At 43.8% G+C, this 25,123-nt stretch overlaps 1 pseudogene; it reads left to right on the forward strand.

Annotated features, from left to right (window-relative positions):
- The first annotated feature begins 5,868 nt into the window (after positions 1-5,868).
- Positions 5,869-25,123, forward strand: part of LOC102479514 (MICOS complex subunit MIC26-like) — a 34,518-nt pseudogene continuing 15,263 nt past the window's right edge.

A 25,123-nucleotide genomic window follows, 5' to 3' on the forward strand; every position in this document is an offset into this window, starting at 1 on the left:
AATTTAGCTATAGGATCAGGAACACAAGCCACATAGAAAATTAGCCGAAGGAACCTGGAGGAAAACGCTGACTTGAAGAAGAACTCTGCGTGGTGTGAATAATTCTGAAAACAGAGCACGCGGCGCAGAAATGCTTTGGTTGCCCTCCACGACTGCTGCAGGCAACTGTGCCCATGCCTCCGAGACTCCACTGCAGAGCTCCGCCAGTCACAGAGCCAGAGCCCGAGGCTGGCCAGCCATTCATTCCAGAAACCACCCTCTCGGGGCCTTTCCCTGGCTGACGGGCTCTATGCTGAAGAGCGCTGAACTGCCACGGCTGCTGAACTCACATTGCCATGGCCGATGGTCACCGTAGTGTGCCGGTGTGTGACTGTGCTGCAGAGTGCTCCTAGAAGACTGTCCGGAGTCATACCAAGGGCATACTCAGAATCCTGCCCCCCATTTCTCTAAGAGTGGACCTCAAAAAGTTTATGCAGAATAAGATTAAACTATGACTTTATTTTGCTGTATAAAGCTTTCAAATCTATGCATAGTATTTTCATAGTATGCATTTTTCACAAACTTTCTGAAGACCTCTGTAGGCGTGTGTGTGCACGTGTGTGTGTGTATATCCAGGTGTATTAATCAGTCGGTCTAGGGCACAATGTTCAATAACAAGAATCACTCAGATCTCCAGGAGCACATACAATGTGTCCACCAACTGCATTATCAGCAGAAAACTGTGCTAAATTGGAGAACATAACAGCAAAATCAAGATCTGCCATAGCAAACACACACCAGTCTAAAGGATTAATAGTCTGATCCCAGTGAGCGCGCTCTGGGTCGTGAAGGAGATGGGATAGTAGAAGGAAATGAGGGATGGCTGGTGGAAGGCGGGGGTACCAGGAGAGTCGAGCTGGGCTAAGGGGTTCTCAAGTGTAAAACGAAATGAAGTGAGCTCTGAAAGCAGGCCCCTCGGTTTGCTGTGCTGAGCCATTAGAGCCCGTGTAAGCCGCAATTTAAGGGGAGTTCTGGGCAGCATGAAGCTGCAGAGTCTAGGCACCTTCACCTGTTACCCCATCTTACCCCACCATCCCCCAGCCTACCCCATCCTGCCCCATCCTGCCCCATCCTGCCCCATCTTACCCCAACCTACCCCATCCTGCCCCATCCTGCCCCATCCTGCCCCATCCTACCCCATCCTATCCCATCCTATCAGATAAGCTGAGCAAGCCTGTCCTGTTAACCCTGGCCTCCCCAAGGTTCAAACTCTTGTCATTTCCATCTGAGGCCACAGGCTACCAGAGGAAATGGACTTTACAGTATAACCGTGGTCGTGTGTGCACACCCACACCATGTGAACAAAAGTTTCATTAAGTAATCAAAATTTTCCCTGCTTTTACCAAAGATGATGTACGTGTTTTCTATTCTATTCTATTCTATTCTGTTCTTTCTACCCTGTCCTGTCTATCTTCCCCTACCCTATCCTACCCCATCCTGCCCCATCTTACCCTATCCTACCCCATCCTATCCTATCCTATCCCACCCTACGCCATCCTACCCCATCCTACCCCATCCTACCTCATCCTATCCCATTATACCCCATCCTAGCTTATCCTATCCTATCCTATCCCACCCTACCCCATCCTATCCCAACCTCTCCCATTCTACCTTATTCTACCCCATCCTGTCCCATATCCCATCCTCCCCATCCTATCTCATCAGATCCCATCCTATCCCATCCTGGCCCATTATTCCCCATCCTATCCTATATCCCATCCTACCCCATCCTACCCCATCCTATCCCATCCTATGCCATCCTACCTCATCCTATTCCATCCTACTCCATCCTACCCCATCCTACCTTATCATACCCCATCCTATCCTATATCCCATCCTACCCCATCCTACCCCATCCTATCCCATCCTATGCCATCCTACCTCATCCTATTCCATCCTACCCCATCCTAGCCTATCCGGCCCATCCTGGCCCATCCTGTCCTGCTTTACTAAAAAAGATAATGCCTGTGACCAGCTAAGGGATGTGGCGCCCTGCTGAGCTGGCGTTGACGAGCACAGAGCAGCACGTGAAATGCACTTGCAGTCTGCTTTGGCCTTGGGTGGCCAGGGAGTGCTGGTGAGTGGAGGTCCCTGGTCCTCAAAAGGCTGGAGAGTGGAGGAGCCCCGAGGGGAAGGACTCTCAGTCCAGAAACTGTGGGTCAGTGGTGCAGTGAGGGAAGAGAAGGAGATGAGGTGGAGGGACAGGGGAGGACGACCTGGCCCGGTGAGATTACAGTCCCGGTTCTGCAGCAGAGAGGATCACAGAGGAGGACTCGCCCAGCCCAGGTTCTCTTCCACTGGGGCCTCCACTGCAGCCGTCATCGCCTAGGGCATGGCCACCCTGAGGAGAAGCAGGGGCACCCCGGAGAGGCGGAGCAGGAAGCACGGTCTCACTGCCCCATTTCACTCCACTCCGGCGGACCCCACTGCTCTGGTTACTGTGGCCTGCTTCCCACAGAGCCCAGGCAGGTGCCCTGAGAACTGGGTGCCCCTCCAGAGCCTGTTTCTGGCTTGGAGGAGCAGAGGGGCAGCATTGGAGTCTGGGGGTGTCTCCTACTCTATCTCTGTGCCCTCCGAGCCCCCGTCTCCAAGAAGGCGTACCCCAGACACTGCGCCTTAAGTGGGTGTGTGGGAAATTCCGACTGGGGCCTCTCTTTCATTCTCCCTGAGGTTACGTCTGTTTCCTCCAAGTTCAAAGAATGCATGGAGACGGAGTAACCAGCAATGATGCTGAGAGACCTTGGCAGCCCTCACTCTGGGCAGTCCGCCGGCAGGGCGCTCCCCTCCTCCCTAGGAGCACACGCAGAGGCACACGCCCTGTGCTCTGGCAGCTGCTCACTGAAGCCACCATGTGCTGAGCGCCACACCCCGGCCTCACTGGCCTAGTCTCTTCCTCTCCCCAGGTCCAGCAGGCCTGCCTGAGAAGCAGAGGGGAGTGTGCTAGCCGTTTCAGTAGTATGTGATCCCAGGGTCCCCTGTCACTTACGCTCCTGGTAAAGACGTTTCCACAGAAAGAACAGTAGAGTGGGGAGGGGCTGTCTGGGGGAGGGTGTGGACAAAGAACATGCCACTTCACATCTGCTCGGACCAAACCACTCCCTCTACAGATCGTGCAGGTGCGAAGTGGAGATATTTTTGCCCACACTAAGTACAGAGAATCATCACGTCTCTAAGTCAGAACTAGAGCCCACCATTTCTCATGGGCTACGCTGTGCTCCAAGGAGGTGGTCCAGGGAACACTTCGAGAAGATTAAAGGCTGATTCTCAAGGAGACGTTAGATGTGCTCGTGTGCATCCCTTTCCACGCAGAGGGACGGACATCATAGAGCTGGATAGCACCCTGAGCACATGGTCGGCTTGATGGACACGTCAGCCTGTGGAGACGCTGTGGGCTAAGCACAGAATTCCATGTCGTCTGGCTGGAAGGGCGCATGGCAGTAACCCAACACTGAGTCTGCACCCACGGGGCCGGTGCTGAGGTTCACACATGGGGGTTTCCCGGGAAGGCTGAGCAGCCCACACACCTGTGATCAGAGCTGGCTGACATGGGCTGGGTCATGGCTTGAGGACACTGTTGAGGTGCCCATCTCTCTCCCTCTACCTTTCTCATGGAAGAAATAGAAATAAATGTTAAAAAATGAATTTATGTCCCAATACGAGATAGATGCTGTTAGTAGCATGTTATAAAGGAAACAGTGGCTAACTCACGGGTCAAGAGACACACGAGTTGAGAGATGGATTCAGGATGGGAGCCCCATTTGTCTTGCCCATCTGTACACTGAACTCTAAGGAAGCACCTCGGCATTTACTACCCATCTCCGAGACACTAAGGGAAGAGCCGCGACTTACTATTGGTGCGAGGATCAGCAGCCTGCAGTGTTGCTGTATCAGAAACAGCCAGGTGCATGTGTAAACACAGACAATAATCCAAGGTAGCTCCCCACACCAAAAGGTAAACTAGCTTCAGTGAAAGAGTGGAAGGTATAATAGCAGGGAGGGCAACTGTAGATGCTACAGACAGAATGGGAAGGGTAGGGAGGGTGGGAAGGAGGGGATCAGGGAAGAAAAAAATCACACATTCAATAGACACAAAAATGAAAAGTTATCTACTGATAATAACGTATACAGTAGTGTCGCTGACTTGACTAATACGCACCATATTCACACTGGGAAAAACCATTGTAAAGCTGTACAGTGATTAATGTAAATAACAAATAATAAAATCAAGTCATATCATAATACTAAAAAAAAAAAAACAACTAGCTTCAATGAAAGGCTCAGGGGGAAGAAAGCTTATTCATTGGCGAGTTCGGGGAAGTGGCAGAAGCTGGCTGGCCAACTGGTAGAGCTTTGGTCACACAGTGTGAACCAGCTGTCCCCTCGGGAGGCAGGAGCACCACTTCTCTATCATCACCTCTGTCAGTGAGTGTGCTGGGTGGAAAAAGAAAACTCGTTTGGTTTTTCTATCTGTTGGCAATGTTGAGGGATTAAACGAGGATAAGCTGGAGGTATGTTATTTGTGGGCAAATGGAGAACAATCTCGTCTCTGTTTCTTATCTCCTTGGCTTTATCTTTTCTCTCACCTGGAAACTTTGATGTCAAAAATATTAGCCATTTGCCAACAGTTCTGATAACCAGGCAGCATACACTTACGGGATTCACTTAATGAGAAACACAGCTTTTTTCTGGGGAAAAAAGAAAAAGAAAAAGAAAAAGAAAAAGAAAAAGAAAAAGAAAAAGAAGAAGAAGACTCTGATTTTATTGGGATTCGGCAGTCGGCACACAATGTGGTCACTTGGAAACTTCTTCCTTATACACAAATGCAGCCTAAAATAGCTCTGAACAAAGGGATCAAATGCCGCTAGATGAGGGTATCTTCCGGATGCCCCAGTCCTTTGCCAATGGTCACATGTCCTTGACTATCTGTTCTGAAAGACGATCTTCCATCAGCACGGGTACAAGCTGGAGCCCTGTAGATTTTGTCGTACAGCGCGGGTACAAGCTGGAGCCCTGTAGATTTTGTCTCAGAAGAACTCCAGACCAAGTAGCTCTCTGATTCATAGCACACATTTGGAGCATCTAGATTTGGCTCAAGGCTCTTCCATGAAGATTTCTTTTTTGCCAGTGCTGCTAGGGAATGTTCTGGCTGAACTCTTAGCCACTCTGTAGCTTCTGCTCAGATTTCAACTGGAGCTGTGCCCAGTGTCTCTCCAGAAGACCCTGCCTCACAGGATTGCCTGTGCTCTGCATGGGCCCCTTGCCCTGCAGACAGCTCCCTGACCTTAGGTCGTTGCTTAAGGAGGGCTGCACATCTTTGAGAAGCTTATCTCTGAGACGCCAGGTTTCCGAAGCTTCACAAGCTCTTCTTATTCTTCACCTCCATGGCATGGCACAAAGCCAGTATCTAGGCCTCATAAGCTCATGGTATATTTGCAGAATGAACTATTATGGATTTAAGCTGCTTTTTATAGTGGCTTTTCTTTTTTTTTTTTTTTCCTTGTAGATGTTTCATAGTTTTATTATAAGATAAAATATATATATACAGAAAAACACAGATATGGGAGAGCCATTGCAAGGCAAGCACGAACATTCCAGTGAAGACGCAGAACCTTGTTAGACCCCACAGGAGCACTTACATGAACCCCTTAAAGGTCCCGTACCCATTCTGACTTTTATGGTCACCACTTCTTTGCATTTCTTTGCTTCTTTATTCATCCAAGCATCCATGCCTAAAAGCTATTGTTCAGGTTGTCCAGTAAAAAAATAACAGTGGACTGGTGGCACCACTGCCACCACCACCAGCCACATGTGCCAAGTAATCCAGGGGCCATGGGGCTAGCTAGCCTGAGCCTGCTCACCTTCAGAGTCTATGCAACTCCAAAAAGGGACTCACCCAACAGAAATGCTGTGAAGGTTGCTGAACCTTCTACTCAATTCCTGAGGGGCAACCAAATATGTGGAGGAGCCAAGGACCCAACTTGGAGAAAGCATCTCTTCGTTTGGACTTCATTGAGAACCATATGCAAATTGGTGTCAGAAAATGTCCCAAACTAAGGTGAAGAGGCAGAATCTGGTTCAGCGCGGGTCAGACAGCTCTGAGTATCTCCACGGTGCACCTCCTGGATGTCTTCAAAGGCTTGGTGTTCTTGGGTCTGCTGGCCTTTTTTGGACTCCTTCTGGCTAGGCGTTCAAAAGTAAAGAAACTGGTGTACGCACCTGATTTCATGGGATTAGGCACCTCTGTCTATTACCCACAATGAGCCATCGCACTTGTCTAGGCCTGTGGGGAGAAATTATTTATGGCTAGGGTTTATAAGGACACATGGTCACAGGAGATTTGTGGAAGGAGAACTTTCAAAAGGTGAGTAATTCATGTGGGAATTCTCCAAGTCTGCACATTTACCTAAGCAGTTATAGGTAAAGATTGGAAAGACCATAGAGTACATCGGTTTTTCTACAGAAGAATGCCAAAGTCATTATTGAATGTTGTAAATGGCTTTCTTCAGAATAACTACACTAAGCCTCTTTGCTATCATGGATAACACCATCTTACAAGTGGATGGATCGGAAACCCTTTCACCTAGAAATAATGTACAAGCCTTACAACTCCTTAATCTCATGCTGCTGTTTATATATGTAATTAAAATCCAAGTTAAAAAAAAAAAAACCAAACAAATAAAAGCTAGACTTGTCTTTAAAGTCTCCTTTGTGAAATTATGATTTCTGTTTCACACATATTCGATGCACACCTCTGTGGGGTGCAGCATGGTTTTTGAAACGTGCGTACCATGCACATTGATCAAATCAAGGACAGACACACAGATCACCTAGTTCAACATGGCAAGCTGTACTTCGTGCATGTTTGCCGATAGCTCTACTCATTTTCAGGAAGTCTGTATTAAATTGTCCGTACTCCTCCTCTGCTGTGATAGGCCGGCCCACAGATTCTTCCCCTAATGGACATGCCTTCTGGACTCCATTGCTTTCCTACCACCACCTCCCCGGCTAAGCAGCTGCTGGGGTTTCCCAGTGCTGTCTCTGTTTCCCGTGCTTCCGAGTCCTTCGGCTTCCGCCACGGAGTGTCAACATTCGGTACGCGTTAAGAGCGGACACATGGTATCTGTCCTTCACAGTCTGGCTTCTTTCACTTTGCATTATATCTCCCAGGTCTCTTTTCATTTGCGTTTCCTTCCTCATCCTTTAATTTGCCTTCCACTGTCTCTGTTGAAAACAGCTGGGGCACAGCACCGGCTCGGCAGTCTCCTGCAGCCTGGGTGTGCTGGGTGCATTTTCTTCGTGTAACTCAGCATGCCCCCTAGGTCCTTTGCCCTTCCTGCACATTGACAACTGTGCTCAGAGCCTTGGCCAGACCCAGGCTTGATGCCATTGGCAAGAGGGCTAGTGGTGTCAGATTGTTCCACTAGAAGGCACAGAATGTAGGGGTTTTACTCGGTGCTGCGCTGCTGTTTAGACTCGGCGCCTACACCCATTTCTTCACTAGGGTTACAAAATGATAATATCCTAATTCTGTCATTTTTTAATTACCTGGAATAATTTTAAAAGGAGAAAGTTTCCTTCATATCTTAAAATGTTTTGCATTTAGAAGATTATAGCAAATGCCCGATTTTTTTCCTTTCAGTTTTGAAGACAAGGAATTTTTTTCCAATCATCTCAAAGTGCAGCCAATCATTGTTTCTTAATGTCATTATAAACCCATGAATTTAAACTTATTTGTTGGTCTGCTACTAATTACAATTCTTATCCTTCGAAAGCTTATATTACCTGATATTTGGCCAAAATGTTTTTTTAAAATTGACTTCTAAGTCCTTTGAAAAGATCCTGCTACTCTTGAAGAGCAGGTGAGTGGATGACATGAGCAAATGGATGGGTGGGTAGATGACCAGTTTTATTATATGTTTAAATATAAAATGCTTCTTGAGTACATACTTATATCTCAGTTTTTTAAAGTTTATGTATTTCTTCAATAAATAAGAGACACACAGAGAGAGAGAGAGAGAGAGAGAAGGAGAGAGGGAGAGTAAGAGAGCATCTGCAACAGCATCTTGATGCCACCACCCACCCCAACCTTAGCCATCCATGGACCACGGGTGCACACACTGGGCTATGGGCGCACACACTGGGCCACGGATGCACACCTTGAACCACGGGCACACACACTGGCCCATGGGCACATACCCTGGATCATGGGCTCACACACTGGCCCACGGGTGCACACACTGACCCACGGGTGCATTCACTGGCCCACGGGTGCACACACTGGACCACGTGGGCACACATTGAGCCATGGGTGCACACCCTGGGCCACGGATGCACACCTTGGACCATGGGCACACACACTGGCCAAGGGGGCACTCACTGGACCATGGGCGCACACACTGGACCACGGGAACACACACTGGACCACAGGCACACACACTGAGCCACGGGAGCACACATTGGACCACGGGCACACACACTGGCCCATGGGCACACACACTGGCCCACGGGCACACATGCATCCAGTGTGCTCAGAGAGGTTTCTGAGTGTAAACCCTGAAGCTTGCTCATGGATCAGCCACACAGAGCAGCATGTCTCACCACTATGCCACCATTTGGCCCCTCTTAAATCTTTCATCTCATGTCTGTGTGAGTCTCGTCCCGAGTTCAGTGCGTGTGCTGATGAAGCAAGCCCTCACCTCATTTCTGAACTCTGTAATGCTGATTTACAGTCTTAAATGCTGTGTATCATTTTATTAAAACTTTATCTCATTTTGAAATCAAACTATACAGCCCTGCTGTGTTTTCTGAGAACGCCTTTCTGTCACGCTTTCCTGTCCGTCCGGATGTGTTCTACGTGTGTCCTCTTCCACGTAAAGTGGCTGTGCGTGGAATCTGAGCCCACACTGTCCTGTTGCTCTTTTTACATGAGTTCAGTTCTCATGAATTTTAGAAAGAGACTTGTTTCTGGTAGCTTTTGTTAATGCGTAAACAACTCCCTCTTCCATCGTTTTGCACAGTTTTAAATGTTGTGGTAGCTCCCTTTTGATGTTTCATGTCTCCATCCCCCTCCTCCACTTCAGCCTGGACTTTTTCTTTTCTCTTGTCATTATCCTGCTCAGTTATGGTTCTGTTCTCAGCGGTTTCTTCTCGGCAAGGGCCACGAACCTGGAAGAATGCACTGAAAGATTAGTTCCGAGAGTTCATAGGTTCCAGAACAAGGATTTTTTTAAATTATTTTATTTGATTTGATTTATTCATCATTTATTTTCATTTGACTAGAGGGAGACATAGAGAGAGAGAGAGAGAAACTGAGAAAGCAAGCCACCAGGTCCAAGATTTGAACCATTGTCGGCCACGGGGGAGTGTCCGGCTCCTTAACCATCATGCCACTTGCTGGTCCCATTAAGAGTCTCATGCTCTACTGACAGAGCTAGCCAGGCATCTGTAACCCAGGATTTTGCATCTTACAAATCAAGAGTCAGAACCATCCCCTCATCCCACTTATTACTGATACTCCCAAACTGGTGCTTGCTCTGTCTCTGTCCGCTGGCTCTTGGCAGGGGAGGGTCCTCCACCCACAGTCCAATTGCTTTCCACACTGACGCTGGGGACGTGCGGGTGCTGATGGTGTGTCCAGCCACCCGATGTCTCTGGGCTTTGAGGCGATAGCGTCTTGTTTCATCATATTGTAAGTGTTGATGAATTCTTCTAAAGAGGGGAGGGAAATCTAATTACGATTTTTATGCAGGGGTTTAGGAAGGTCCCAAACTATACTGGCACCACCAACACCATCTTCCCAGAATCTCTCACGATTGCTTTTCAGTCTTCCAACTACCTCATATGTTTATCTTGCTGCTGCAACCACCTTTCAGATTCTTTCTGTCGTAAGGAATTCAACACGAGTCCTTTCTTTTATGTACTTGGATAAGCTTCATAAATGTGAATTATATTAAATGCATTAGGTTAGTGAAAGTTTAAACCTGGCAGGAATTTTAAAAGTTAACTAGTCTGATGTTTTCAATTTATGGTCCTGGAATTTGTGTTGTAATTTTTTTTATTCTGAATGTGTCATTTTTCTGGTTTAGAGGGGTTTTCATTAATGAAGGTATTTTTAAAAGTAAAATGTCATAAATTGGCCAGTCCTTTTGAGTTTTCTGTGTTTGGGGGATTATTAGAAAAGCTTTCTCCTCTCTTTTTAAGAAAGAAGTCTTCATGTGAGCCTATGTTAGTCATATGTTTGCAGGGGGTTTTTTGTTGTTGTTGTTCTTAACAGTTCAGTGTTTAATCCAGCTGAAAGTTATTTTGGTGTTGGCAATGAGGAGGAGACTCTCACTTCATTATTTCTTCCTGCAGATAATAGCCATCTGCAATTGTTCCAACACCGTTTATTAAATAATCAAAATGTCTTTTCTCAAGGGATTGTAAAAGCCATCTTTATAATGTATTAAATTCCTGTATAAATTAAATCATCCCAGAATTTACTTTTCGTCCCTCTTAAACATACATCGCGTGTTGCCTTCCAGTATCTAACAGCACAGCTCTTGTGCTTTCTGCAGAACGAAGTCCACATGCAATGACGAGGGCTGAGGCCACTCCTGGGATGCTCCTCCTGTCTGCCTTTTAAGGACGACACTGTGCTGGCATGGAAATGGATGTAGAGGGCATCTACCCACTATCTACTTATTCCCACTTCAATGTGTGTTTGGTTAAATTGAAAATAGAAATGAAATTTTAATCAATGCTCCTACAGCTTCCCTTTTACTGCTATCACATGCAATTCTATTAAAGGCCATGTAGCACAGCAGGAAGTGCTGCTCTTAGAAAACTGGATCCCACATGGTCAACTGTGCATAGCAACCCAGCCTCAGCAGCCAGAAAAACAGGCCAAGCAGGTGTATATGGCAGTGCACATGCCCCGGTGGAGGAAGAGCAGGACAAGGACTGCGAGTGACCAAGCCCCCTTCAGGGTGCTTCTTCTCCCTGTCTCTTGCAAGGGCAATAAAAACTAGATTAGTGGGATTTTCTAATATTGAGTCATCTTTGTAGTCTAGAAAGACTAACCTACTTCTTCATAAAGTGATTTTTAAAATATAAGTTTGGATTTTGTAAACTGCTGTTTTATTTAGTATTTTTGCATCATCGTTCACAAATGAGACTGACCTGTAGTTTCTTTGCCTTTTTTCTGCCCGAACTGGAATATACTGCTTGTACTGGAATTTTGTTATTTTTCATGCTTTCTAGCAGTTTAAACAGCATTAGAGTTATCCAGAGAGGAAAAGGCTGAATGCAGGAAGCCCCTCTGAGCCTGCTGCGTCTGGAGAGGTCTCTCTTTGTCTATTCATACCAGTTCTCCCTTTGACAATTTGTCTGCGTCATTCACTTCCATCGTCCGAGCTCAGTGTTGTTCGTGTTCCTCAATCATCTGTTCATCCCAGTTCTCAACTTCACGCACACAGATTTGGTCAAAATAACTGCTTATAATTAATACATCTGCATTTATGTTTGCCCTGTTAATCATACCATGTCTTAGCCCTTTTAGCCCTGGGGTTAAGTTAGTTATCAGTATATCCATTTTTAAACATTTATTCATTTATGTCCTTCAGGAGAGAGGAAAAAAGGAGACAAACACAGGCAGAGAAAGAGAGAGTACCCAAAACAAGGCCTTCTCGATGTGCTTCCTCCCCAGTCTCAGTCAGCCTGGGTCATGGGCACCATGCACCCAGCATGCTCAGGGAGGCCCCAGGGTGCAAACTCAGCACCTTTTCCATGTGTGTCTAGTTGTATTACCCCTGTACCACCACCTAGCCCCTCAGTGTAGCCATTTCTCAATTCCCCCCCCCCAAGATTCTTGCATTTTAGCCATTATTGCTACTATCTTACCTTTTCTGTTCATTAGTTTCTTTTATTTGTATTCTCCATTGCTGTGCTATGTAGATTTTTTTGTTCTTTTCCAATTTACTTCATTGTGCATTATTTCCTTAGTTTTTGCTCTTATTCATTAAAATGAGTCTTTAAGACTATTAATTAGACTTTGCTGTACAGCACCGACTCTGATTAAGAATGTTTTATTAACAGTATTTTCAACATACTATAAAATTTTGATTTTGATTTTGATTTTATCCTACAGATAAAAATACTGTTTTTAGCTTGTTTATGTTGGTATATACAGTGGTTTAGTTAGTCATAGTTCTGTTTGTTTGCTTTCTAGTTTAAAATTAATTTCTGACTTAATTTTCATGTGACCAGGGTAACAATAAAATCTGTCACCCAACAATTCTGAAAGTTAATAGAAAAAAAAAAAAAGAACAGGACAGATGACAGTACAGAAGTAAGACATGACACTGTGAAGCAATCTCACCTGGGAAGGTTCCCAGTTCAAATCCAGAGATATCCCTGGGTGTGCTGTGTACAAGCTCACCCTGCACCTAAACTGGCCAAAGCCTGGAAGTGGATCACAACTTTAAAGCCCTATTGTGAGTTTTCTCTTTCTCTTTCATCTTAAAAGAACTTAATAAGCTTTGAAAAAAAATTTTTTAAGACAAATGGAATATGTCTTTCTAGCCCAAACATCTGTTTTTCTGACTCTCTTCTCCTCACTCTTTGTGAGTAAACATTTCAACAGTGTTTAATTCTAGACCAATAAAATTTAAAAAAACACTCCTTTTAAAGTGCTTGTGCAAAATATAAACAGTAACAGTAATTATTTACAAAATATTGACTCTTTTAAATTCTGACATATTTATACATTCTAATTGTAGAATTTTAAATATTCAGCAATACCTGAACCCTAAATGTGCAAGCATGTTCTGAATATAAAAGCACCAAACCAGCAATTTCTTGTGATGACAGAACCTACTTCTTTCATTACAAGATTGTGATTATAGCCAAATAATGTTTATGAGATTTTATAATGCATATCGCATATGAACTGGAAATAGGGTCAAACTAGTTGACCCGATTACAGTTTTCCTTTGTAGAGATGAACTCTTCCACCTGGAAACGAAGTCATACAATTGTTCCTTTTCACCTGCAGTGGAGAGAGAAGTGCTCTCAGACTATGGCGTGACATGTCTAACTGGAGTAACAGAGTTAGGGCATGTGTGAGCAATCCAGACACAGATCTCAGGACTTAGGAATAAGCTGGGCCACCTTATGCTGAGCTCTGAACGTTGTGTATTCTAATGTTGGCACACTTTTCTTACAAAGACTTTCCAGTAAGTGAGCCTTTAAAACAATGAAAAAGGTGACCTGGATTAGCAGATGGAGTGAGATGACAGCTACGATGTTGCTATAGACTCCATAATACTTTTTAAAATTATTTATATAATTTCATCTATTGTTATAATTAATGCACCTGAAAGAAAAAGAGAGGGAAAGTGAGAAAGCAAGCCACCAGGTCTGGGTCTCAAACTTTATATTGGCCATGTGAGAGTCCAGCGCCTTAACCACCACACCACCTGCTGGCCTGTCCATAATTCTTTCCAATTCACTAAAATAAAGATTTCTTACCAATATCATCATCAATTAATTGTTATTGAGCATATTCATGACTTTTTACCTACGTAGTTCACTTGATTCTCATAATTACCCCCAAATGACGCTTTCATTATCCTATTTTTATAGGAGAAGAAATGGTAACTAAGCACGTTATGCATATTAACTTATTTCATTTTTTTTACAAAATCTGCTCATTTATTCCATGAATGAGAGAGAGAAAGAGCATGTGAGAGAGGGACAAGCTAGCCAGCTAGACAGAGATCCAACACCCCAGACAGGGCCTGCTGCCGTGGCTCACTCCCATCCCAGCCAGCCCAGCCAGCCCCAGAGCATCGACGTGAGCCCCGTCTATCCAGGGAGGTCCTGGCCCTGAACCAAGGGCTGCTTCACCATGTGGGTCTCCCCACCAGGGTAGAGCATTTTACTACTGCACCACTGCCCAACCCCAGCCACCTTACTCATTCCTTATAACAGCCTGAGAGGTAGGCAGTGTTATTTCCCACATTTTACAGACAAGGAAATGGAAGCTTAGAGAGAGCATTACCTGTCCAATTTGGGAGCTAATATGTACTAGCACCAGGATTTGAACACGCTTAAGGCTAACTGTCTGCAAAGAGTGAGCTCATAAGTCCCAAGGCCCCTCAATTAAACTCTGACACAACCTTCAGCAATCCTCTCCTTGGGAATTTTTTTGTCGTTGTTAACAGCCTAATTTTAAGTGTTGACTACAGAGGATTAGAAAATACATGAAACTTTCTAGCTTTTTATTGTTCTGCTTTTGACACGTGTGGTGAGGAATTCCTTTGCAATGATAGGGATGGTGGACATTCTTCCTTCACCCCCTCTGTTTGTGACTGTCAAGCGTCCGTGGCTTTACTACAGAATGTCTCCATTTCAGAATTGTGCACTGTTCTGAAATGGTTCCACCCATCACCGTGGCTATCTGAGGACCCTTGTCACGTTTCCTGACTCCAACCGTCCTGGAGGCCTCATGGCCAAGCCTTCACGGGTTACGTGGACGCATGTGTTGCCAAGACGGTGAGGTTAATAAGTAAACATGGAGAAGAGCCACGTGGCTCTCACGGGTTCGTCTGTCAAGATGAAGCATAGAAAATACCGGGATAAAGGTGTCGATTCTCATTTAGAACAACTGTCCCGGGAAATGGCTTACACCGTTAAAAGCAAAAGGAAATATCCACAAGCAAGCCAACGGAGACGAGATTCCCCCAACGTGGCTGGAAAAACTGCACCTACGCACAGCTGGCGATATTGCCACCAAACCTTCCATGTGGTGTCTCTGCACTTGTAAAATATCCGTGCTGAACCACTATGGAGCCTTTTGTTGGAATAAAAGATTAGAGATTCAGTTCCACAGTTCTCAGAGGTCAATGTCTTTCTTCATGTAGTTTATTCCCAGAGGCATTGCCATGGACTCGGGGTACCTGGAGAGGTTTGAACACTGAACTCTGGCCCCAACTGGGTGATCTGTGTGACACTGAGTCACCCCTTCAAATGCTCTGCTCCTGGACCTCCTTGTAAAATGGTGATCAGGCCAGCAAGGCTCAGAACTTCTATCTCTTCCACTGAATGGAATTCGGTATTAAAAGTCTCCAGGTCCCTGGCATCTTGCAGAACTTTCTGCAGCAAGCACGGATGCACTAAACACGTCTCCCTCTCTCCTGAGCACTCGAGGCTCTCTAAGCTGAGGTTACCTGGCCCTCTGATGCCTCCATCAATGTCAACAGCAGGTTCATGACAGTCTCAGTTTCAAAGTGAGGCAAGACTAACACAAGCACAAAGAACTTACATGCAGTGTTAAATAGAACTGCCACCTATTTCCCAACTGAGGTGACGACTCACCACGCGGAGGTCTGGGCCCCTGGGGCAGGCAGATCGACCCTTCTTCAGCCCCAGCTCCCAGGCCTCCCCACCACCTCTGGGAAGCCGCCTTTCCATTGAGCAGGAGAGCAATCCCCCAAATGCTGTCATCAAGGACCATAATGCTCGCACGCGTGTTTCAGGGATCCCTTGGCAACAGAACCCCATCTTCTGCCAACCTCCTCTCCATGCTGACAGCGGAGATTTCACGGAAGTTCTGTTTTCTAAAAGGTTTTACAGGCTGGGAAGGGTGACGAAGGGATGTCTCATGACAGAAGCAGACCCTGGCACTGACTGGCCCTGCTTATGATTCTGGGGATATTTTCGACACTACTCTAATGGCGCAGGATTCAAATATAATTTATTTTTAATTACTGGCTATTAATCACAGTGGACTGACGTCAGTTAGCTCATAAAGCTGATGACACAAAGTGCTGTATTTGTGAAGAAATGGCAACTCGATTTTAGCCACAAACATTAGGAGCCAGCATAAAACTAATGTCCTGCCGACGGGGTGCTGGTCGTGCGCTGCGATGTCTGCTCGCCTTGTGAAAGAAGAAGCCGTGTCATTTATCGAGGAAACATTCCGTTTAGGAACTTGCATTTGTCCTGTAGGTGAAGGATGCATTATTTTAGTTCTCCTCCCAGTTTATTTCCATTCTGCACGGGCAGAGGAGGCAAATATTGGATGATACATTGCAAACTAGAATAATTTTCCCAGTGTTTGAACACAATAACTGCCCCTCATTTGATTGGCAGGCCCTTATGAAATCATTTAATATATATCATTTCTTTGCAAAGAGTATCTAATCCTAGCAATAACACAGTACACAGAAGACAGGAGAGTGTGATTCTTTTTAAGGAAGTGTCTGCTTCTCAATTAGTGTTCTACCTATAAACATGAAAGATGCTATCCAGCTAAAACCAGGGTCTCAGAAAGTTCACAGGAAATGCATGTTAGGAAACGCTATACGTGGACTTCACTACCTTTTGCACCAAAATAAACTCATATTTTAATTCCATTTTTCCACAATGAGTTTAATATAGGATAAAAAGAAAGAAAATGATTCTGTTCTTTTTTAATTTATACAAGCCACACCTAAATGTAGACTTAAGTTAATCATAGGAGAATTGGTATAAAACTACCCAACCACCTTTCCAGAATCACTTACACCAGCAGTTACCACTAATGAACTGACATTCCGCAGGTAAGCTTCCAGACCAACTCAACTTCTTTCACATTTTCTTTTTTAGGACTGAATTATGAAATGGCTCGTTTTACGTACAGTCTCCAGCTCATAGAAATTATTCAACTTCTTTCACATTCTCCTTTTTAGGACTGAATTATGAAATGGCTCATTTTACGTACAGTCTCCAGCTCATAGAAATTAGTTGACTGGTGGCAGTTAAACAGCAAGTTGACGGGCAGGCCGGACATCACTCTCCACCCAGTCATACTCTAACGCAGCACACCTCACATTGCCTCCGGGCATCGCTCATTGGAAGTTTACTTCCCGAGGACCCTGCACGCTCTGAGCTTTGAGAGGCAGAACCCTGGCGGGAGCTCCTCAGTGAGAGCCGGCAACCAGCAATGCAGGGCGGCTGCCTCCTGATGAGTCCGAAGAAGACGGTGTTGTCATGACATGTCCCGCTTGGTCTGTTTGGTACCCATCATCTAAGGAAAATGAATCTCAGGTATTTCTATATTTGTTTAAAACTGAATGATGATACAAGAAATGAAAAATGGCATGTGAGAAGAGAGTTTCTCCTACTCTCTCACACACTTCTGAGCACATGCCAGGCCATGAAACAAGTGGAAATGGTTTAAGTAATTACTACATGGATGTATTGCTAGTGTGTCAGCTTGGAGTCTGGAGATACAGAGGTGTTCATCACGGGAGGGGACCTCCCCAGGAGGGTGTAAATGGTGAGTCTGCAGATCCTAGAGTCAGACAGATCAGAGTTTAAAACCCAACTCTGATACTTCCTCCTCGTGTCAACCTGCACAATATACCTAACCTGTCAAAGCGTCAGTGTTGTCAAAGGTAAGTCACTGGATGGAGGTTTCCACCTCACAGGGTCCTAAGGAAATGGCACACTGTGGTTCCTATGCATGGCTTGCTTTAAAGACGTGCCCACTCAATCCAGGGTGGCTTGTGTGTATCTCTGCCTCGGGGGTGATCAGCCACAGGGTCCTGCTGCTGGAAGGGTCCTCTCATCCTCTGTTGTCTCATTTCATCTGAGAACAGAATTTCATAAAAAGCAATATGCATAATGGAAGCGTCAAATATTTTTAAGTGCTTTTTTAAAATTACTATTAGTTTTTTTAAATGTTCCATCACTTTACACCATTTGGCCTGTAAAGAGAATTTACCCAACATGAAATATACCTCAGATCAGTCCACTGTACATGCTACCTTCCACAGGTAATAGCTCATTTCTGCGTCTCACCCATGCCTTGCCTCTCTCTTTTTCTGCCTGACTTCCTTCCCTGTGGAAGAGTCAAATATTGATTTATGGCTAAAGTACACCCATCCTTGTTATTCGCAGTAGCCATGTTCTATAAAGTAACAGCAAATGCTGAGTTAGTGAATACTGAGCCATTGTTCCTAGAGGAGACAAAAGGCTGGGTTCCTGTGAGTCTCTGACCACATGTCCATCAACTGATCAATGTATGATACATTATGTGTGTTTCTGTTTACAGATGTGTTATTCAATATATGTTATTGGTTTACTGACATTAAACTCATGACCAGCAGCACCGTAACCGAGGACTGAACAAAGCCCACCTCACACGTATTTTCTCCCTAAGGCAGATTGGAATCTTCTCACACTAAGGAACTGTGGCTGGCATGTCAGCACAGTGCATGAGGCCCACTTAAAGAGCAAAACCACCACCAACAAGCAGCACAGCATGGCACTATACAGACCGTCAAAAGAACTCTGAAGGGGCCACAGGTGGCATAGTGATAAAGGTACTGGATTCCCACGTGGTCAACCATGGTTTGAGTTCCAGACCCGGCAGCTTAAAACTCACACTGGACACATGTGCAGGCATGCCCAAAATTTCAAGAGGAGAAGGTATTGCAGCATGGCCATTCGCCCTGTGCAATTTATATCCCCACCTAAAGGACACCCCTCTGCCACCAATAGATTATTTTTAAGCCATCATATGTAACTATTTTATTAAAATGGCTAAAAGATATGATTCAAAAAATCAAATAATCACAGGCTGGTCCCAAAGCCTAGTGGTTACCTGAGCTGGATTCCATGTTGCCAACCACAAGGTTTGAATCCTGGACCATATATTTTGAAAAACCAAACTGGGTGCATGTGCTGGCGTGTCCCAAATGCCGACAGGATAGATAAATGGGAGAGAAGGGATTGTGGTGTGATCGTGCCACACTGAGGGTACTTTGTCTTTTTGTCTCTCTCTGGCAAGTGACCCTGCCTTCTAGTAAAAAAGAGAGAGAGAGAGAAAGAAAGAGAGAGAGAGAGAAAAGAAAATAAATCAAATAGTCATGATATAGTTATCACAACCTTAACAAGAATCAAAGTAGTAATTTCTTAATTTTATTAAATATCAGTCAATACTTAATCTTTCCAATTTATCTATCTACATTTATCTTAGTTATCTTAAATTAAAATCAAAGATAAAACATATACCGTCATGACTTATTCTGTCTTCTAAAGCCTTTTTGAATTTTAGATTAGTTTCTCCTTTTCCCATGTGTTCATAGAGGAATTTTGCTGCGTTTTGATGACTGCATTCCTACAGTAATGTTTAATGTTTTGCCACCACTTTCATTTGCTAAAGAAACTGCTGTTAGCTTACTCATCATTTTCGAGTGAGTGGCGAAACGGTCATCTTCTCCTTGTGCCATTACCTTGTCCATTCACAAGCCAGAAAATGTCCGTAGGATGACACTCGACCTCATCCACGCTGACTACACGGAATTCCTTTAGGAGAGGTAGGACGAGTGTGTGAGTTGGCCCCTGTCTTTACCAGTGCTCCAAACACTTCACTACTTCTCCTGAGTTTCCCAAAGGCTCAAGAAGGCAGATGAGGCATTCTTCCACTGTTAATATCTTTACGAACCAGGGACTTGAGCGTATTTTGCACATTTGCATGCAGCTGTGATTATTATTGATGTTCACATTGTTCACCAGCCAGTGAGAACTTCCTCAGGCTGACGTCTGAGTCTTTCTGACAGTATCAGTGATCTTTGGTAGACGCCATGCTGTGAGAAAGCCCAACCAGCTCCTTGGTGAGACTATTGGGAAAATCCCTTAAACTCGCATTAACAGTCACGCTCAGGCACTCCTGTGAATTTGTCTCCTGTTCCAGCCCCAGAGGGCACCAAGTGGCAGTTCCACCAGAGGTCAGGAGCCCCAGTGTCCAACTGGACCCCTCCTAAATTTCTAAATCATAGAAACTAAGGGAGAGATTAAAATTACTGTGACTGAGTCAGCAGATAGTGTGGTGGTTAAGACACTGGATCCCACATGTCTGACTGAGCAGTTCAAGTCCTGAATCTGGTGGCTTGAAAAACACACCAGGTATGTGCATGCATTCTCCCAGGAGGAGAATGGAGGAGAAGAGATTGCAACCTGGCCATCTCCCTTCGGGGGAGGGAGGTAATTTCTCATTTTCTCTCTTTCTGTCTCTCTCCAGTGAACACACCTGCCTTACAGAAAATGAAACAAAAGAGCCATTAAGTTTTCTGGCAATTTGTTATATACCATAAACAAAACATAATACATAAGCAAAAGAGCATACTGAATATGCGTATGTGACATCTACAAACTTAACAAGTGTATGGGTGTGTGTGTGTGTGTGTGTGTGTGTGTGTGTGTGTGTATATATATATATATATATATATATCACATATATAGTAAATGCAAATCTTCAAAAAGTTGTGGAAACTGCATGTTATGAAAAAACTATATGTGAATTTAGAAATGTTTTTGCACCAAAATGCACTCATACTTGAATTATATTTTTCTACGAGTTATTCAAAGTCCTTCTGTACTATCTATAGAAGGAAAATACATATGTGAAAATAGAAAATTAAACCAATAGCTATAAAAAAGGCCATCTATGATAAAGAGAGGGGAAAGGGTCAAGGGAATTGAAGTTCTTGTGTAGATTCAATTTAGAACAACATAAATGTTTTATATAACTATGCATAATTTTATTAAGCAGTACATAAAAATTAAAACAAAATGGAATAAATGAACCTAACTGTGTGTGGAGATGGTGGCATACTCATATAGGAGTTAGTTCAACTGGGTTTAAAAATATAGTAACTTCATGAGCCTTCTTGGTGGTATTTAATTCAGGAACAAAAGGAACTAAAAACAAAACAGAAAGCAAGGTCTTTTTAAAATCATATTATTAGTAATAACAGTACTGTTATATGGCTAAAGTAACTGTTATACAGTGTTTAATAAAACAAGTAAGTAATTGTGATATTGTCTTCAGAAATCAAAGTTTATAACATAAAAGAAAAAAGAGAATTACCGTACAACCCAGTAATCCTACTCCTTGGTATTTACCCAAAGGATATGTAAATACTCGGTTGAAGATTCACCTGCACCACCATGTTTACCGCAGCATTGTTCACAATGGCTAAGACATGGAACCAATCTAAGTGTCCAAAAGTCAATGATTGGATTGAAAAACTGTGGACATACACGTTGTGGAATTCTATCCAGCCATAAAGAACAGTGAGACCCTGTTGTTGATTTAAAATGGACAAATATAGAAGATGTAATACCAAAAGGAGACCGACCGACTCTGGAAGACATTTGGAGAAACTCAAACTAGTGAAGGGGCCATGGATAGCAAGGCTGCATACATGCTGTATACCCCACTCAGGATATATCAAATGTCTACACCCTATGACGGAAGTTCAAAGCTCTACAGATATGATAGTAGGGAGGATAAATGTCAGTACCAGAGACGATAGGGAGGGGAGTGGATGGTAAAGGCTGACTGGGAAGTCTGTTAAGCAACACTTAACAGACACAAGAATGTAAAGTTCTCTGTTGAAAATTAAGTATATAATTGGGGCTGATAGGTGGTGTGGGGTTAAGGGCACTGGACTCCCACATAGCCAACTGTGGTTCGAGTCCTGGACCTGGTTTTCTTGCTCACTTTCTCTCACTCACTCTCTCTCTCTTCCCCTGTCTCTCTCTGGTCAAATTTAAATAAATAAATACATAAATAAAAATTAAATAAAATGATTCCTTAAAAAATTATTTACATGGCATTATTTTTTATTTGACTATCACATACTACATACTGACATGTGTACCTTGAAAAAGCATATTATTTGCTATAGAGATGTACAATGGTGGAATGTAAATTAAACATTTTAAGAAGAAAAGCAAATATAAAATCAAGGGCTTAGTTTAGGTGGCACTGTCCACGGTATACTGGACTGCAGTGTGCGACAGTGGGAGCCACGTAGACAACTGTGGGTGGGAAGCTCCTGGTCAGCATGTGGGCAGACATTTAAGGTCCTCAGTAACTGGAGGTCCGGGTAAAGGGACAGTAGTGTGATGAGATCCTGTAGAAGGCCACCCACATCTGCGATTACACATACACCCACACATACACACTCCTCTATACCATAAAAAAGCAAACACCTAGAACAAGCAAATTAAAAAATCCAAAACCACATATAAAATTAAGGAAGTGTGTTTAGTTGCCTTAAATCCAAGACACAAGAGCACTTGGTAAAAGTAACCAATCCTTTTCAATGGTTGCCAGTTTTTTGGGGGGAGAGAAATCTTCAAGGACAAGAGGTAGAGGCAAGGGACACCCAGGACAAACCTGTACCCTTGCTGGGTGGCATCTAAACTTGACAAGAGCCCTGCTCTCTGCCTCTTCAATGTTTGACAGCAGCAGGAGCGAGCGGGCACCTGAGTGCGTGTGTTGGGGTGGGGAGTGTCTAACATGCCCTGTGCTGGGCGAGGACAGACAGTGGGTGAGAAGAAAGCAGGGAAGAAAGGAAAAAGCAATGGAAGGGGGAAGAGAGGAAAAAATAATATAGAAGAAAGAGAGATAAAATAAATAACTTGGATGTTTTTGGTCTTTTATGTATTTAATTTTTTTTGGATTTCTGTCAGAGGTCACATGTGCTCCCAGTGAGAGAGAGAGGGAAGGGAGAAATTCAATGGGGTACAGTCACACCCCAATCCTTTCTCTTCCACTTATCCAACCTGTTGGGATTTGGGGCATGCACACGTGCCTGGCATGTGCTAGTACTTGAACCATGAGGTCATCCAATGGGATCCTGCTCACTTAACCACTAGGTCAGAGGGCTGGCCCAACTTGGCTACATTTTCATTCTATTTCAGTTTAATTTCTTCAATGGCACTGAGGGATGCATACTCCCTATGAAGCTAACAGTCCTGTTCAGATCAGTTTCAAATACTGAGAGATATTGCACCGTCAAGAGTTTGGACCACTCTTTTGTTTGTTTGTTTGTTTTGATTACATTCTTTTCTTTAACATTTTTTTACATTCAATCACTGTGTGTCATTACAGCATATTAAATATATTTTACCATCATGAACACACTGTACATTGGTTCAGTCAAAGATTACCATTACCCATTACTATTGACAGATAGTTTTCCATTTTTGGGTCCCTTGAATGTTTCGCTTCTTTTTTTTCTCCTTGGTTACCTACCTCTCACTCTCCTCCATTCCCCACCCTCCTCCCACACTGTCTCCAGTATCACCTTTGCTCTCTATGGTTTTTTTTTTTTTTTGGAGAGGTTTTTGCTATAGGGTGCATGCGCTTGCCAGACAGACAGAGAGAGACATAGACAGAAAGCGAGAAATCACCCCCCAGGGGGGATGGTCACACCGCAATCCCTTCTCCTCCATTCTCCTCTCGGGATCTTGGGCACGCACGCACACGCGCCCGGCGTGAGTTTTAAGCCACCGGGTCCGGGACATGAACCGTGGTCGACTACATGGGAGTCCAGCGACATAGCCATTACACTAACTGCTGGTTCCCTGCTCTCTATGTTTTTATAACTTCCACTCTTTCAGTTTCTTCCTTAGAGTGGCGACATTCAGTATATATTGAGCAGGGAGATACAATGCCTTTCTTTCATAATCTGGCTTGCTTTACCTAGCAGTAAATCTTGCATATTTGTCCACTTTCTATCCACTCTAATCCTCATCCCTGATACTTATGCTAATGCTGAGCATCCTCCCTAAGTAAAACCCCTGTGAGAGGATGAAGATACCTTAGAATTTGACTGAAGGTCAGAGATAACTTCCCAGCTATGTCTTTTTTTTTTTTTTTTTAAAAATTACCCCACTTTTTTTTTTTTTTTTTTTTTTGTAAAAATGTTTTTTTTTTTTTATTTTATTATCATCATAATCTTCTTTCTATTACACTAGATTACATATAACTTTACATTGACTTCCATTGCTTTTTCAAAAGGGAATGCCATGCATGTCAGTCAATACAGAGATATCAATCTCCCCGCTTTATCATTCAATATCTTTTCCATGCTTTTCCCAATAATTATTATTATAATTTTTTTAGACAGTCAATCACTATTTCTCGTTTTGCTTATTAAAAAGACTTCACCCATCATGAAATACTTTCCAGACCGGTTCAGTTGAGAATACTATACATGTCATCATCAACAGGTAATAAACCATATCTATTTCTCATTAACATCCTGCCTCTCTATTGTTCACTGCTGTCTTTATCCTCTTCTCTCTCCTTTTTTTTTTTTTTATACTTTGTTTTTTATTATAAATTTTTTTTCTCATCACAACACACATATGAATTTTCCATCCAAAATACACTGTGCATTGGCTCAATCAAGCACATCAACATATATGTTCTCAGCAAATGATTTCCCAATTTTTGTGTCCTGCATACCTTGCCTTTTGTTTTGCCATCCTAGGTTCCCCATCCCCACCCTCTGCCATGTCCCATCTTCCTCCTCCATTGTCCCTGACATTCATGATTGCCCTCAATGGCTTCCGCCCCCCCCCATTCAATTGTTCTACCAATGAACTCAATTAGTCTAAGTATATCCACTAGCTAGCACAGCTGACATATCCTTACACATGTATCCAAATCTGATCCTAGGCATAAACCCCAGGGAGTAGAATGAACATATTATAAAGTAGACCCCAGTTGTGTCCATACAACTCTCTTCAGTCATCAAATGTGCATTTTTTTTTCCTCCTGCTTATTACTTTTTTTATATTAAATTATATTGCCTAACACTCATTCCCTGAGTATCATCACAACACACCAAGTGTAGTTTCCCATCTAGGATAAACTACATAGTGTCTTAATCAAGCATGTCGTCACCAATACTGTTCCATTTCTACTTTCATACATATAAATATGTTTTTTATCCTATGTTTGACCCTCAGCCCTTTCCCCCTCTCCCAATTACTCTATCTCTGCTATAGACAGCTATCCTCCAGAGGGGTCATTGAAAATGCGATACCTGCGAGTAGAGGGAGAGGGGTCACGAGTCCAAAGTTTTTAACAATAGGGAAAATAGATTCCATTCAAGGTTGGATCAAGTGTGGGTCTCGTGCAGTTCCGCAACTGTAGGTGAGTCTCCATGGAATACAGTTTCAGGAAGGCGGTTCTGGCAAGCAGAGTTGACCATCAGTTGATGCGGCACAGCAGCCATCTTGTGGTTAGCAG

This window comes from Tupaia chinensis, unplaced genomic scaffold (assembly GCF_000334495.1).
Source record: "Tupaia chinensis unplaced genomic scaffold, TupChi_1.0 Scaffold000644_1, whole genome shotgun sequence".
In the NCBI taxonomy this organism is placed as follows: domain Eukaryota; kingdom Metazoa; phylum Chordata; class Mammalia; order Scandentia; family Tupaiidae; genus Tupaia; species Tupaia belangeri.